Here is a 16,882-nt window from a genome sequence, read left to right as displayed (position 1 = left end):
TTGCACTCTCTCACCCCTCTTTGATGTTTTGTCAAAGGCAAAGAGCGAGAGATTGACTCCACCCCTTGCTCTCATTCGCTCTCAAAATAACGGCGAATTCAGCAAACAATTTGTGCTGAATAATAGCAACGACGAATCAGAATTGAGTAGAGCCGAAGTGTGTTCGGCTTTTTCACAATAAACACCCAACCAAACAACTGACAGAGTTGTTTCTTTTTCATCGCTCTCATGGACAAAAATCTATCGATGTGTGGGGAAGTGAGTGAGTAAGAGAGAGAATGAGTGAATTGAGTTGTGAATAACAAATGCATAAATGATTGGTCATCATTTGGGCGGAGGAGATGAATGAAGGTAAGGAAGAAAATGTTAAATTACGTCTTAAATTTTGTTTTTTTATGCCAATTACTATTTCGAGTAATTTATATTTGTTACTTGATACACAATTAAGGAATGCATATGAGTGACTTTAAAAATTACTTGGAAGGTTTAATGGCGTTTCACAATGTTAAATGTCCGTTCTTACAAATTGTTTGGTACAGTCACAATTTCTATATTTTAAATAAGAAGGATGGGTTTTGGGCCCAGGAGTTGTTGTAAGTATTTTTCGATTAGGTTTAAAAAACAAGATTTTTATACACTCAGCCTTTAGGCTAAGGAGGGTATATACACTTTGATACGATGAAAATGTGCCTCATCGAAATAATGGTTTTAGACCCCAAGTATGTTTGGACAAAATGTGTTTCAGACAATTTGGAGTCGATTTAGCCATGTCCGTCCGTCTGTCTGTCTGTCTGTCCTGCTGGCTGGAGCGCACGATAACTCTCGAACGGATGAACCGATTCGGTTCAAATTTTGGCTTTCGTAACATTTTGCCAAAACTTAGCTTAAGTTCGAAGATGAGCTACATCGGTCCACTCCTTCCGGTACCTCCCCCGCAAAAGTTCGAAAATGTTCGGAAAGTTTGTGCGCACGATAACTCTTGAAGGAAGTAACCGATTTGGTCCATACTAAGCACGTCGTGACATTTCTATCAGACTTAAATAAGGTTCCAATATGAACTCAATCGGTCCACTCCTTCGGGTACCTCCCACACAAAATTTCGGAAAAGTTCAATTTAGGACCTGTTCAGGAATCGCTTTGATTTTTGTTGTAGTAACTTCTATTCACTGTCCTTTATACGACAGTACAAGTTTCATCAGAGGCAAGTCCATACATGCTGAGCAGATAGCCTGAAAGTTACGAAAAACTCCTATGACACCGTGTGTAGTGGTTGGAGCGCAAGATAACTCTTGAACGGATCTGCCGATTCGGTCCAAAATTGGGCCTTCGTAATATTTTGTCCAAACTTAGTTTAAGTTCGAAGATAAGCCATATCAGTCTACTCCTTCAGGTACCTCACCCCCAAGAGTTCAAAAATGTTCGGAAAAATTCTGCACATGATAACTCTTGATGGTAGAGATCGATTTGGTCCATGCTTTACCCACCCCAGTATATCTACCAAATATATATCAGGTTCGAATATGGACTACATTTGTCCACTCCTTCGGGTACCTCCCACACAAAATTTTGGATAAGTTCACTTTAAGAACTGCTCTGAAATCAATTTGATTTTTGTTGAAGCAACTTTCATTCACTGCCTCAGTTACGACGGTAAAAGTTTTTTCAGGGGCAAGTCCATACTTCTTGAGAAAACAACCCTAAAAGTGTAAAACACTCTATGGCACCATGTAGTGGCTGGAGAGCACGACAACTCCCGAACCAAATACTGAGTTGATCCACACTTTGCATATCGTAATGTTTATTCGAATATTAGATGAAATTCGAAGGTGGCGCTTGTAGGTCCACTCCTTCCGGTAACTCCCCCACCAAAGTTCGATAATATTAGCTAAAATAGTACACGCGATAATTGTCGGTTCATACTCTTAAAATTTTCAAAACCCCTTAAATATATACGTTTTTGGAAAAAAAATTTTCAATTCACGCAGGCTGAGGGTATATCTCTGTCGGCAAAGCCGACTGATCGTTTTTTACTTGTTTATCAAGTAGGTAGTACTTTTTGCAATTTGCCGACGGCAATCGTCATCTGACGATTTTATATTACTTTTAGAAGAAGTAATTTCCTAAGTCCATATTTACAAAAGGTGAGGTGAGGGTAAGAAGTAAAGTGTTCCATTTGCCTTACCTGTTACTTCTAAATCCCAGTGGAAAATGTTACTGTGACCACATGTTTTGGTGGTGTCCGAATTATTGAATAGTACCAAAAATAAATTATTTTCTATGATTAACACGGAGCTCTTGAATCAAAGTTAAATGGAAGGTGCTTACACCTGGGAAATTTTTGAGGATTCTGAAAGTACAATGTCCATAGATGAGAAAAATCAAAAAACAAAAAAAAAATCGCCGGAGCGCTTTTTAAATAAATCGCGATTCAAGTTGATATTTTCAGGGGTTGTTTAGGTTTTCACGATTTTGCTTAGAAACCGCAAGTCCTATCAAAATGAGACTGAAGAAAATGTTGTAGCTATGAAAATTCTCTACAAGATTCACCTCTACGGCATTTTCGTAGGTTTTACCGTTGTTGAGATATTGAAGTTCAAATTGGAACAATGCACTGACTTTATCGCCCCCTTATAAAACAATGTGATGAAGGGTGCACCTTAACTAACTTTTAATGAAAACCGCTTACACAGGGGAAGTTTTTGTGAATTCTGAAACAGCAATGTTCATAGATCAGAAAAATCCAAAAACAAGAAAAAATCGTTGTAGGGGTTTTTAAATAAATCGCGGTCAAAATTCAAATTTTTAGGTGTTTTTTTAGGTTTTCACGATTTTGCTTGCAAATCGCAAGTCCAATCGAAATGGAGCTAAAGAAAATGTTGTAGCTGTGAAATTTCTCTACAGGACTGGCGTTTATGATTTGTTCTCAGGCTGTACCATTTTTGAGATAAAAAAGCTCAGTTTACATTTTTAGGTTTAGGTTTTTAGGTTTTTTTGTTAGGGTTTCGCGATTTTGCTTGAATACGGCAAATCTTATCGGCATGGGACCTGAGAAAATCTTATAGCTGTGAAAATTCTCTACAAGACTGGCTTATGCAATTATTCCTAGGTTGAACAATTTTTTTTAGATATATAAGTTTAAGTTGGGAAATTGCAGTCATGACATTGTTTTATAAAGAGACGATACAGAATTTAATAGAATTTGAATTGTCCCAATTTCAACTTCTATATCTCAAAAGTTGTAAAACCTACGAAAATATCATTCGGGTCAATCTTGTAGAGAATTTTGATAGCTACAACATTTTCTTTATTCCCATTTTGATAGGACTTGCGGTTTCCAAGCAAAATCTCAAAAACCTAAACAACCCCTAAAAATGTCAACTTGAATCGCGATTTATTTAAAAAGCGCTCCGTCGATTTTTTTTTTTGTTTTTTCATTTTTCTCATCTATGAACATTGTAGTTTCAAAATCTGCAAAAACTTCCCAGGTGTAAGCACCTTTCATTTAAATTTGATTCAAGAGCACCGTGTTAAGTCACTCGTGGTAAGCGCATAATAATAACGCTATAAGTGTATCGAATCCGGATTCTCGAATAGAAAAGATCTGTCAGGATTATCGATACTATAGTATAACTCAATAAGAGGAAAAATATGTGAGAACACTGTTATTCTATTATCCGATAAAATCGATTATCCATAATGCCTCAGGTCCCGAAAATCACGTATAATCGAGGCCCAGCTGTATAACGATTTTTAGTTTCGTGTTTATAAAAGGTTTGTCTGGTCTTCCGCGCTACCCTAAGTTTCGAGGTAACCCCTTTTTGCTTTCCATCGAAGCTTGGTAGTCTCATTGTGCATGAATCGTACGGATTTAGAATTAGCAGCAATGAATAGAAAACGCAAAGCTCGCTTTTCAAGTGTTCAGACGTTTCGAAAACATGTTCCGCAATTTCAAGTCTTGAACCAACTATCACCCGCCTTTATCTTAGCGTTTGATACAACATACACGAATATGCAGCAGTTCTTTCTATGTGTGTATGTATGTTATGTTCTATAGCATGTTTAAGACGTCCGTGGAAGCCACAGCAATTTGCGACGAGATCAGAAGTAGAACAGGGCCCTCAAGTGCAGCAATTGGGGTGCTGATAAAGAAAACTTTTTGACCTCTTACAAAGCAATAGACCTGTGTGTGGTAAGCTATGCGGTGCCAAGGTGGTATGCAAATGTTGGCGCTACGCAGTGGACGACACCAGTGGACCATCTTCATACGGATACGAAGGTTTTACCGGTGGATCAGCACAACAGGATGTTGTCGTACAGATGAATGCCGTACTTGGGGGCCACACCCATCCATCGCAGTAGAAGAACGCCAGCTGACAAGGCAAACATGAGTGGTTTTTGCACAGTTAAGATCCGGACGATGCAGCCGCATCAAATCGTCATTGGGTTCGAATTGATGCCACGATACTCAACACATGCCCCGTATGTGGATTGGGACCACACGACAGGCTGCATTTGTTTAGATGCCCAGCTAACCCCCCTAACCAGTCTTCTGATTTTTTATGGACGCAACCAGTCCAAGTTGCAGAATTTTTTATTCTGGAAGAGGATATGTACATATGTAAAACGTGTATTTATTTGTTCGTATAAGACCTGTCTGTATTAAACCTTCAGCTCCATTCTGAACTGATTTAGTCAAACGTAGCTCCGAAGGAAAGCCTTCGGACCCCAGTCTGGATTTGTAGTAATTCCACGGTATATGGCTAAATAGGATATTCTAATTCGATATGATCGATAAGGTTCTTCATCTAATGCATTTGGTTCACCCTTTGTACAGCCTAACATTTATTTCAAACTTAGAACAAGTTCGAAGAGGGACAACCTCGACCAGCCTTTTCTGGTATTGCCATCAAAAAGTTTAAATGTTTTCGCTTAATTGCAATTTATGGTTTTAAAATTTATACCGCAGGTAGTGAATGTGGTCCTACAAAAACGATATAACTTTACCCTACACCATTATTTGGAGAGGGTTAATAGGGTACATCACTATGAGTTTTTCGCTTAAATTATTGAAATAACATGTCCGTGTTTACATCCATATTTCGAGATTAGATACTGTTAAGCCAGGTCTTGGATCGCTTTGATAATTTTCCATGATGGAAACATTTTTGTATTCTCCAATCAATGTCTCTGGAGAGTTTCTTTAACCACCATTCGTCCAGTTTTCCGATTTTACACATAGCGTCGGCAGTGTAAAAACCATTGTGTTGTGTATTCGGTATGTGTGGATGTTTTAGATTTTACTTTACCGACGGCAATTTTGTTTGGGTGTATCGACATTTGTTAAAATTTGTGGGCGTTGGTTTTAAGATTTTTTTTTTTTAAAGAAATGAACAATAGTTGATAAGGAAAGTAGTCGTGTTGCATTTATTTATTGATTATTATTGTTCATTAATTATATTATGTATTGTAAATGTCGGAATTTAGACTCGGCCCAACATGTATGTACATGTAAATTGAAAAATGCACTTTTTCGAATTGATTCGGCATGATTTATCCTGCATATTTGTGTTCTCACCAAGTATACTACCTTATTTATGAAGAAAAAAGGTTATGGAACCCTTTCAGTAAATTTACAAACACACATACATACGCATTTAAAATTCCATTAAAAATTCGCATCGTATAAATTTGGGTATGGAGTGAAGGAGAAATCTATTTCATTGAAATTTTGAAATTTACCCCTATATATTTTTGTGAGCATGGAGAAAGCAGGCATGTAAACGTCTTTAAATTCACATATTGAATACAAAATTAAATATCTAAGATACTCAACCCTTTGATGTCTAAAGTGTAATGTATTCTGGACCTATTTATACCCCCAGTCTTTAGGATAAAGAGGCTATATACACTTTGATACGACCAAAAATGTGCCTCAACGAAATAATGGTTTTAGACCCTAAGTACATTTGAACGAAATTCATTTCAGATAATTTGGAGTCGATTTAGCCCTGTCCGTCCGTCTGGCTGTTGCACACTGCGCACGATAACTCTTGAATGAATTAACCGATTCCATCCAAATTAGGTATTTTGCCCAAACTAGTTTAAGTTGGAAGATGGTCCATTCCTTTGGGTACCTCCCACACGAAAATCGGAAAAAGTGAAGTTTAAAGAGCTCCTCTCGGATCGTTTAAAATTTTTTTCAGCATGTTATCCTTGCAGCCTTCTTTACGGCGGTACACTTTTGGGCATGTCCATACTTCCAGAGATAATGGCCTAAAAGCTCCAAGAAACGTTGACGACACCATCTAAAAATAACAACTCTCGTAGAGAGTTTCTGATTTGTCCAAACTTTGCACATCGTATTAATTCATCCAACCATTTATCAGGTGGGAATATAGTCCATATCGTTCCCGTCCTTTTAGTAGCCCACACACAAATTTAGGAAAAGTGCCGTGTGAGGACTCGTCTCGGATCTATTTGAAATGGTACATTTTTTTTTGGGAGTAAATCCTTACTTCCTGAGATAATAGTCCATAAGCTCCAAAGAGCCCTGCAGGCACATTTTAAATGGCTAGTGTGCAAGATAACTCCCAATAGTTTTTTTTTTTAATTTTCTTCCAAATTTAGCTTAACGTATTTCAATATTTCGATTTCTTTATGAATCAGAAGTTTGCTCACTAAAAATGTTTGGTACCTATTTGTCAATGATTTCGTATAGAATTTAGAGATTTTTTTATCGTAGTCAATATTGAATATCACTGTTTAAAATTTTTAAGGTAGTCTTGTGCAAACAATTTGAGCTGAGGATTTTTTGATAGTACAGACCCAAACGACAAGAAACGCTAGTTGGGTTTTGTTGTGTCAGATCCAGCGTATATTTTATGGCCCCATCTAAACATGATTAAATATTGACTTTTTAAATCAATTCTGGGCTATATCTCTGAAACCTATGTGAATCTTCATAAGACCTCTGAAGCAATTTTGTTGATAAGGGAAAGAATAAAATATCTGGAGAAATGATGAACTCGAAAACCTAAAAATTTTATAAAAAATCGAAAATTTCCATAATTTGTATACATTTCGCACCATATCTCCTTAAGGGGTTATTGCCACTTATTGAACACGAAAAATGACATTTTTCATGCATTTTTTACAAGAAATCTACCAAATTTTTTCAGAAGATTTTGTTTTTATCTTATAGATCACACCTTGAGCTACTTTAGAATTGTTTTTGGTTGAAACATATTTTACAGTGTTTTGACAAATGGCCGCCTACGAAACACTGTTTTTACTAAAGCAGTTTGCGGTGCCCACTGTAGCTCGAAAACGAATAAACCGATCAGCATATGATTGTGTGGGATCTTTAAGAACCTAATAATCTTGTACTTAAGCGGAACGGAATTCAAAAATATTATTTTTTAAAAAAATGTTGAACTGTCAAAGTCAGAATTTCGATTTTAATTAAAAAATTGATAGATTTTTGGCATAAATCCGTCAAAAAGTCTCTCGCTTTATTACAAGCTTTTTATGTATATAACAATCCCGCAAATACATATGGAGATCGGATGATCCGTTTTCGAGCTACAATGGGCACCGCGTTCCAAAATTCCATTTTGAGAAAACCGCTTTTCAAACTTCGATGTTACATACAAATCTCATTCTAACGCTCATATCTCAGCTAATTTTTGTCCGATCAACTCGAAATTTTTGCAACATATTCTATTTTACCTGTACTTTAATTTAAAATGAGCCAATGCATTATTTTTGATTTCGTAAAATTTTTAAGACGGCTAAGGGGTAGCCGTTACTTTTCTTAATGTTTTCTTTTGGAAAAAAATATTCGCTGGAATGTAATACACAACTAATTAGAACATGTCATTGTTGTAAAATGTCTCTATCACGTTGTTTTTTAATAAAAATGTCACTAATGAGTGAAATCCGAAATGCGAGAATAAACTGTTGGTGTGAACTGTGTTTGAAATACGTGTTTTAAAAGATAAGATGCAAAATGCCGCTGAAACAACATGAAATAAACATTTTAGAGTTTCAGAATGTTCTGAAGAATTGCTGAGAACTTTGTTTGGAAGATTTTTGCAAAGGGTTACTTGGTTCAACTCCCAACAGTTTAGCTGATACTGACCAGAATTTCTGCAATAATATAAAATTGCCTATATTTTATAGATTTTGATGCCCTAGATGGAGTTTTCTTTATGTGGTCTGTTCAAAAGATAAGTTCTACTATTTTAGGGCTACAATATTGCCAAAGACAGCAAGGCCAAATTCCTATTCGTTTCCGAGATAAAGGCCCGGTAAGTGCAAAAAACTGTAGTTTTAGCCTGGTTTAGATGAGGCCATAAAATCTGAACTGGATCTGACAGGACAAAACCCTACTAGGGGTTTTGTAGTCTCAATATGTACTTTCAAAAAACGCATACTAGAATTTGTTTGCCTTTTTAGTGTTGCATAGTGTATGTTAGTTAGTGGAAGTCATCGTTTTCAACCTAGACTCCCAATTTAAAATTAGAAATTATAATCACTATGTTAATTCCAAATTAATCTACAGAATCATTCAAAATAGGTTCGAATATTTACTATATTGGTCCAATCCTTCTTCTCCTTCCACACAAAATTTAAAAAAGTGCAGTTTAAAACCTTCGCTCGAATCGTTTTATAACAGGCTGTTCTCGGGGCCCTTATTATGACGGTACAAGTCCTACTTTCTGAGAAAATGGCCCGAAAGCTGAAAAAGGCACAAAATTGGAAAAGTATACAAAAAAGTCTAAGTCGGTGTCTTGAATTATCTCGTAGTATTTGGTCAAAACTTAGTTTAAGTTCGAAAATGGGCCGTATTGGTCCACTCCATAGGGTATCACACTCACAAAAGTTTTGTTTCAGTGCAGTCTAGAGTCCATGCTTCATGACATATGGTCCAAAAGATCTAAAATATACGAAATGACTGCTGGTCGAAAGCAATGACTTCCAAAATAAGATCCACTATGTCGGACCATTCCTTCAGTTACTTCCTCCGCAACACTTTTGGGCTTTAATTTAAATGCATACATTTGTCGGCATGTTCATACAAACAGGTCCACATAAACCACCAAATCCATAATTTTTTGTAGCTGATATTTGATCTGTCTGTCCATAGATGAAAATATCAATTAGCACTGGAGCGTATATCATGGTCGGCAAAGTAGTAATCTGCTTACAATGTTAATTGTTTCTTTGCCATTAAAGTTCGCCACTTTTGTAGCTTAGTATCTTGGTCCAATTAACCTGTAACTAAACACCAGACCTCCACCTAACCATATTTCTGATTTTGTTTATTGTGTGGTTGTTACATTGGTAAGAATGGCCCTATTCATGGATTCAATACCAGATATCAACGTCTTACATATTAAGAGGTAGCGAAACTCTTAGTAAATTTGTAATATTTTATGTTGTCTGATGATGGTGATGGATCATGGTGGACGACTAAAATCTGGAATCCACATTGTCCTCTATCTATTGTAGGTACCTTACATTTGCTTATGAAAAACAAAACATCGCTTTCCTTTGTTTATTTAGTTCTCAGGAATAGGGTTAACAGAAGTTTAAACTCAATTGACGTTAACGTTGGCTGTATTAGAGCAGCAAAGTTTTTGTTTTAGCCATATTTTTTTATAAAACATTTACTCGTAGAGATTTTGAAGTTTTTTTTTTTAAATTTGCATTGACTGAAATCCACAACATTTTCCATTGTTTTCGAATTTTTCTAAACATTTCTGAGAAATTCCAGTTAGTTTTTATAAACTGAGAATGCTTAATTCTAGTCTGACTAGGTATATTCAAATTTGTTATTGGAACATGAAAAAAAAATAAAATAAAATATGAATCAACACCAAAGTACCACCCATTCATTTTAATCTTTATTACATACACACATATAGCAATGAAAAGATGTGTACGCGCACATGTGTGAGTGTTGTTTAAAATGCTTTGGGCTAAAAACACACAATGACACAACCGAATCGAATAAAATGAGAAAATAAACAAAGTCATTTGACTATACATATGTGACCTCAAGGCTGTCGATTTGTCTCCACAATTCTACATTATAGACAAACATACATACGTATACGTTATAGGTAACGTTTTTTTATTCTTTGTACTCAAATCAAAAGCCATTTGTATACAAAAAAAGTTTACCATATTCCTATCCATCCACTTGCCACTCATACTCACCATTACGAAAAAACACAGCTTAACATGAATGCAAATCATTGATTTGCATAAGTAATAGCTAAAACATTTCGTTTTACTTCATTATTTATTTGACGACGGTTTTGCATTCGTTTCTACTCAAACTAACCAGTCTCAGAGTGTCAGTCGTCAGTCCAACAAAACAAAATTACAAAACCACCCTGTCACCCTGCCAGTACTCATTTAATATTCTGAAAACAGAAAACGAAAACATAAACCAGCCAGCATTTGTGTATATTTATGGATCTCAAATTACTCTCCCATGACTCTTACATACTTACAAACATTGCCATTATATACTTACGATTGGTTCTTTGTCTACTCGGCTTGTGTTATTTATTATATACTCAGTTTACTCTATTCAACAATGTATGTATGTCTATGTATTTGTCTGGTATTTATTAAACATTTCCATCGCCTACGTTTCTGTATCTTCGTAGTTGTGTATTTTTTAACCTCCACTGTTGAGTTACAGTGAATAATGTAAGCGAACTCCTTTTTGGATTTCAATGTTTTTTGTAGTTGCGTTCGATTTTTTTGTTTTTCGTTTCTTTTGAAATCCCTTCTGTCCTCACCGCTTTACAGCAACATCATCCACCTCTTGTGGCACTGTAACGAACGAGAGTGGCCTTTGTATTGAAATAGTTTGCAGTGCTGCCAATGATGTGGAATTTCGAAATCGTCAGACATCTAAAGAAGAATGAAGAAAGGTATTAGTGGCATTCCAATCACATATTAACTATTTTTTGACGTATTAAATAAACAAAGAAATAACTGCTCAACACATCGGTACTCTGAAAATCTATTCAATGTTCGGCTGCATACATGTAATTGAAAAATCATCGATATATGTATGCTGTTGTTAGATTTTTACAATGTTTTTAATATTCATAATTATCAATATGACGTAGGGGATGGAAGATACCAAGGAACGGTCCTGACCGGCTATAACATGGCAAAGCCCAGGATTTATCTTGGTCCATCTTTCATCACAAGTGGACACTGACCTCCCCTTGGTGTCACCTGGGGAGCTGCCTTTAACACCCGTTAAAGGTAGTGAGCTAACAAGAGCCGCGCGTTCACCCATAAGAACGTTAAAAACATGGGTTTGGGCGTCAGGTTAGTAACTCTCCCCTAGAAAAAAAACAGCCTTCTATGAAAAAACGAAAGAAAAGAAAAACAAACCCCTCTAAAGTTGACAAACCCCGCAAACGTCATGGTCCTTGATCTGCGAATCTGCACCTGGAATGTTCGCACTCTTTATAGAGAAGTTGCAGTTTACGCATTGGCAGATGTACATGAAAAGTACAAGGCCGACATTACTGCCATACAGGAAACACGATGGATTGGGAAAGGCGTCACAACAACACCTAAAGGTGACGCACTGTATTATAGCTGCCATGATACAAAGCATGAGTTTGGTTGCGGATTTGTAGTTGATCGGAGGCTAAAACATCTGGTCTCCAGCTTCACCCCAGTGAATGAAAGACTCGCTGCAATTCGAATAAAAGCTAAATTCTTCAACATCAGCTTTATTTGCGTTCATGCACCCACTGACGACAAGGACGAACAGATCAAAGATATATTTTACGAGCGCTTAGAAGAAACTTATGACCGTTGCCCTGCCCATGACTTTAAAATTATTCTAGGCGATTTTAATGCCAAAATTGGAAAGGAGAATATCTTTGGCCCAAAAGTCAGGAAATTCAGTCTCCACAGTGAAACATCTGACAATGGTATGAGGCATCTCGATATTCATAAGGGCACCTGGCTGTCTCCAGATCAAAGAACAAGTAATTAAATTGATCATGTTGTGATAGATGGAAGACATTCATCGAGCGTGTTGGATGTACGATCGTTACGAGGAGCAAACGTAGATTCGGACCACTACCTTCTAGCAGCAAAGGTATGTACCCGCCTAAACGTTGCAAATAAAGCACGAACAGATACAACGCGGAAGTTGGACATCGGTAAGCTGCAAACATAACAGATAGCCACAGCATATTCCACTCAATTAGCCAATTGCTTAATGAAAGCACTCCTCGTTCCGATAATATATCAGCACAATGGCAAAATATTGCCCAAAATCCATACTTGGATACCAGAGACCTCCACCAAGGAATCCATGGTATGACCAGGAGTGTCGTGCTGCTACCGAAGAGAAAAATGCGGCATATAGGGCTACTCTACAATCATTTGCAACGCGTAACGCACGAGAGAGGTATCGAAAGAAAACGAGAGAGGAGAAACGTCTTTTTCGCAGGAAAAAAGAGAGAAATGGAAAGGCGAGAGTGTGAACAAATCGAGATGTACAGGAGCCACAATGAAGTCCGAAAATTCTACCAAAGAGTGAAACATCAAACAGATGGCTTTGGTACAGACACATCCTCCTGTAGAGACCAGCAAGGTAATCTGGTAACAGATGCAGATAGCGTGCTCAGAATATGGAAGGAACATTTCTCAACAACGATTGGAACCTGAGCATCCTGTGTCCCGTCCACAAGAAAGGAGATAAGACTGTATGCTCCAACTATAGGGACATAAATCTTCTCCCTATTGCGTATAAGATATTGTCCGGGATATTGTCCGAACGACTAAAGCCAATGGTCAACGAAATAATTGGACCATACCAATATGGCTTTAGACCTGGCAAGTCCACCATTGACCAGATATTTACCCTGCGGCAAATCCTGGAGAAGGCCCAAGAGATGCAGATCGACACATATCACCTTTTAGTCGATTATAAGGCAGCATTCGACAGTCCCCTCCGATCAAATGTATTCAATGCAATGTCTGAATTTGGTATCCCCGCAAAGCTCATCCGGCTTTTAAGATGACTTTAACTGATACTAGGTCCTCAGTTAAAATTGGAAAGAACCTCTCCGAACAATTCAGTACCAAAAGAGCTTTCAGACAAGGAGACAGCCTTTCGTGTGACCTATTCAACATTTTGCTGGAAAAGGTAATACGAAATGCAAATGTCAAAAGAAATGGCACAATTTACACCAATAGCCACATGTTACTTGCTTATGCTGATGACATAGACATCATGGGACGATCAGTAGAGGAAGTAACTGATACCTTTAGGAAGATCGAAGCAGAATCTACGAATGTGAGTCTGGCGGTAAACGGCGAAAAGACCAAATTGATGGTGTCGACGCGCAAAGCGTCCAAGCGGACCAACTGTGGAAGTTGGTACCTACAATTTTGAGGTAGTTAAAGACTTCGTCTACCTCGACACTGCCATAAACACAACAAAAAACATCAGTTGTGAAATAAGAAGAAGAATTGTATTGGCCTACAGATGCTACTATGGTTTAAGTAAGCAATTTAAAAACAAAGCCACATCTCGTCAAACAAAAATAACACTATACAAAACGCTGATACTACCCGTGCTAATGTATGGCTCCGAAGCATGGGTACTTGCGCAAGCAGATAAGGCAGTGCTTGGTGTGTTTGAGAGGAAAATTCTTTGAAAGATCTACGGGCCGATTTGCGTTGACGGTAAATATCGACGTCGTATGAACCACGAGCTATATCAGCTATACAAAGACATGAATATAGTTAAACGTATCGAGATGCAACGATTGCGTTGGCTAGGCCATATCATAAGAATGAGCGATGATGAACCCGCTAAAAAGGCGTATGAATACATGCCACATGGCGGTGCACGCAGAATCGGCAGGCCTAAGCTTCGATGGAGCATACAAGTGGATGAAGAAATGAAAAGGCGCGGTATTCCAGAAAGCGAAGCGAAAAACAGAGAGAATTGGAGATCTTTTCTTAGTTCGGTCTATGGAACAAACGTTCTGTAATGGGCCAGCTAAGTAAGTAAGTAAGTAATAAGCTGAAAAGACGTATCCGATGACAAATTAACGAAGAAACTATATGGAACGAAGTAACAATATTACCGATTTAGTAACAATATGAAATAATATCTATATATATATATAAAATTCTTCGAGACTGCCATGATGTTCGAAATTAAACTCCTCCGAAACGGCTGGACCGACTTCGATGAAATTTTGTATGTGGAGTTTTTAGGTCTGAGAATAGGTTTTTAGCTATTTTTTATATTGGTCAGTGGAGTGACCAGGGTACCTCCCCCACAAAATTTTTTAAGAAAACGTGAAATCAAACATATTTTTGAACGTATTGCTTAAAAATTGCTTGCAATACTATGGTAATAACTGCCTTGATCCTGAATGGTCATTTCGGAAGTGGAATATCGTGGTCAGCCCAATCTTTCAAAAATGTATAATTATAGATAATATCTTTAATATTGACTACAAAAACGACCGATTCAATAAAAGGGAAAGCGCGATCAACCCCACATTTTGAAGTACAGTACAACACCGATAATGTACAATGTCACTTGACCGAAATTCAAAAAAAAAAAAAAAAAATATTGAAAAATGAAGCAAATCCTTATTTCAATTTTGGGTAAATAACTAGAACGTCTAAAAATTGTGCAGTTGTCACTAAAATGACGGGCCAGCAACGCGGTGTATCTATAATATATCTAAATCATCATCGGGCACCATCACAATTACAGGCAAAATTTTGTGCATGTATTGTTATTGTGCTGGACCGAAGTTGATGAAATAAGAGAATAACGATAAATGGAGGGTTTGAACAACTTTCGAAATCTCAATAACATAGCAATTGTGGTCTCTATCATTAATGGGTGCTTTGTAAGTTGAATACCACGATTGCGTCCGATATTTGAAAACTTGATACTTACAGACAAGATTTCCAAATTTAATTTATTGGGTCAGCAAATATGACATGAACATTGACTTCAATGCTTGGAATAACACGATCAAGACCACGATTTTAATACAGCAAAGTCTTGATAAATCGAACTAGCATTTTGAAGTAATTTTATGAATCACTGAGGTTTTCATGTTAAGCAGTATAAAATGATAACATGTTCAATGAATCAGCACTTTGTTAACAAGAATTAAAAACGATGTTAGGTTCGATCGTGCCGAACTTTTATATCCTCCACCATACATTTTATTGAAACCAGATTTCAGCCATTTCGGTTGGATAATATGGCTAAAACATTCAAAAACCTACAAAATTTGGCAGGTATAGTTAAGGGGGCTATATCAAAACGTGGATCTATACCGACAGTTTTCTGCTAAAATATATGATACCTCCAAGGTAAACTAAATACCAAGTATAGCCGTTAGACCTTGAAAATCGGAAGGTACCGTTCTTTGGAGGCTACATAAAAAACCTGCAACTGTTGGGAATATTCTATGCGAGAATGCTTTATACTTACAATGAAGACTAAACACCAGATTGTAACCATTTCGGTGGGATAATGAGACTAAAACCTCGAAACACGGGAGGTATCGTTCTAGGATAACTGTAACGGAACGTGAACCTATGTCGATAATTCTTTGCAGTAATGTTGTATGCCTCCAAGGGATACTAAATACGCAATTAGAGCCCTTTCGGTACGAAAATTCGACTAAAACCTTGAAAATACCGAAAAACGGGCGGTCAGTTCTATAGGGGCTATATCAAAATGTGTACTGATATATCCAATTTTCAATACCAAACATCCTACGAGTAATAAATAGAAAATTCTATACCAAATTGAAAAGCTCTATATTAAAAATTGCGAGCTGTATCTTGAGTTCAACAGATAGACGTACATCGTTATATCGACGTATTTTTTATGTTGATCACGAATATATACTTTATAGGTTCTCGGACGAATATTCCGATGTGTTACAAACGGAATCATAAAGTTAATTATATCCTAAATCTGGTGGAGTGTATAATTAAAGGCATTTTTCTATTTTACATCTGGAGATTCCGTTGCATGAGGGTTATACCAAAACAACGATTTTTCGTCAATTCGGTTCGAAATTCTACAGGTATCAATATTAGATAGATAAATTGTAGATAGATTACTAAGGTTTACACGGAAATTCCAAACGACGGGCCAGCAACGCGGAACCGGGTCAGCTAGTTATTGATATAACAGGTGCTCCAAACAGACATACTTCTTCGAATAGCCTTTTTTGACATTTCACGTGTGAGTCGTGTCACGCTGAAATGTTTTATTGTTTCGCATTTCATGAGACCTACGGCTGAAGAACAACGTTTACGGACAAAACATCACGCGTGTAATTCGCCAGTTATCAGTCAAAATGCTCGAACGAATCATCGAAAATTTTACTCAACAAATGAACCACATGAGACATGGGTGAACAGCTTAAAGAAATAAATGCCAAAGAATGTTCTTTCTGAAGAACAACGTTTACGGACAAACCCGCTAACTAACTTCCGTGTAGATGTTGTTTTATTCCCCGATACGTTTGTACCAAATAAAACTAGGGTTCGTTTAGAGTACGATTCTGCGACGCTTTATAGACTTCACTTTAACTATTCGTATCCGACTTTAATTGCTAAGCAAACAGCTTAACTCTAATCAGCACATAGCTTTCCTTTACTCCTTCCGTAACTGACGGTTTAGTTCGCGGTCTCAATTACAACGGTCATACAATTCCCTCGTATTTACACCCAATACCTTCTCGTTGCCGGGTGCCACCGTGGTGCAATGGTATGCACACCCGCCTTGCACTCGAAAGGTCGTGGGTTCGATTCCCAGGCCAGGCAA

General features: G+C 37.2%; 1 protein-coding gene and 1 long non-coding RNA gene across 2 annotated transcripts in view; one reads left to right on the top strand and one right to left on the bottom strand.

Annotated features, from left to right (window-relative positions):
- Window positions 1–4: 4 nt before the first annotated feature.
- Su(z)2 (Suppressor of zeste 2) overlaps window positions 5–16,882 on the top strand; it is a 229,376-nt gene continuing 212,498 nt past the window's right edge. Inside the window, exon 1 of the mRNA XM_073992155.1 lies at window positions 5–351. The gene's annotated coding sequence lies outside the window, so the exon portion shown is untranslated. The remainder of the gene's footprint in view (window positions 352–16,882) is intronic.
- The window catches only part of LOC141406538 (uncharacterized), a 376,869-nt gene continuing 370,896 nt past the window's right edge, over window positions 10,910–16,882 (bottom strand). The window contains exon 3 of the long non-coding RNA XR_012413426.1: window positions 10,910–10,932. This is a non-coding gene — a long non-coding RNA (uncharacterized lncRNA). The remainder of the gene's footprint in view (window positions 10,933–16,882) is intronic.

This window comes from Musca autumnalis, unplaced genomic scaffold (assembly GCF_047663935.1).
Source record: "Musca autumnalis isolate F117 unplaced genomic scaffold, ASM4766393v1 scaffold_5, whole genome shotgun sequence".
In the NCBI taxonomy this organism is placed as follows: Eukaryota; Metazoa; Arthropoda; class Insecta; order Diptera; family Muscidae; genus Musca; species Musca autumnalis.
The sequence above is the reverse complement of the archived record's forward strand: the minus strand, read 5'-3'. Positions and strand labels throughout refer to the sequence as shown.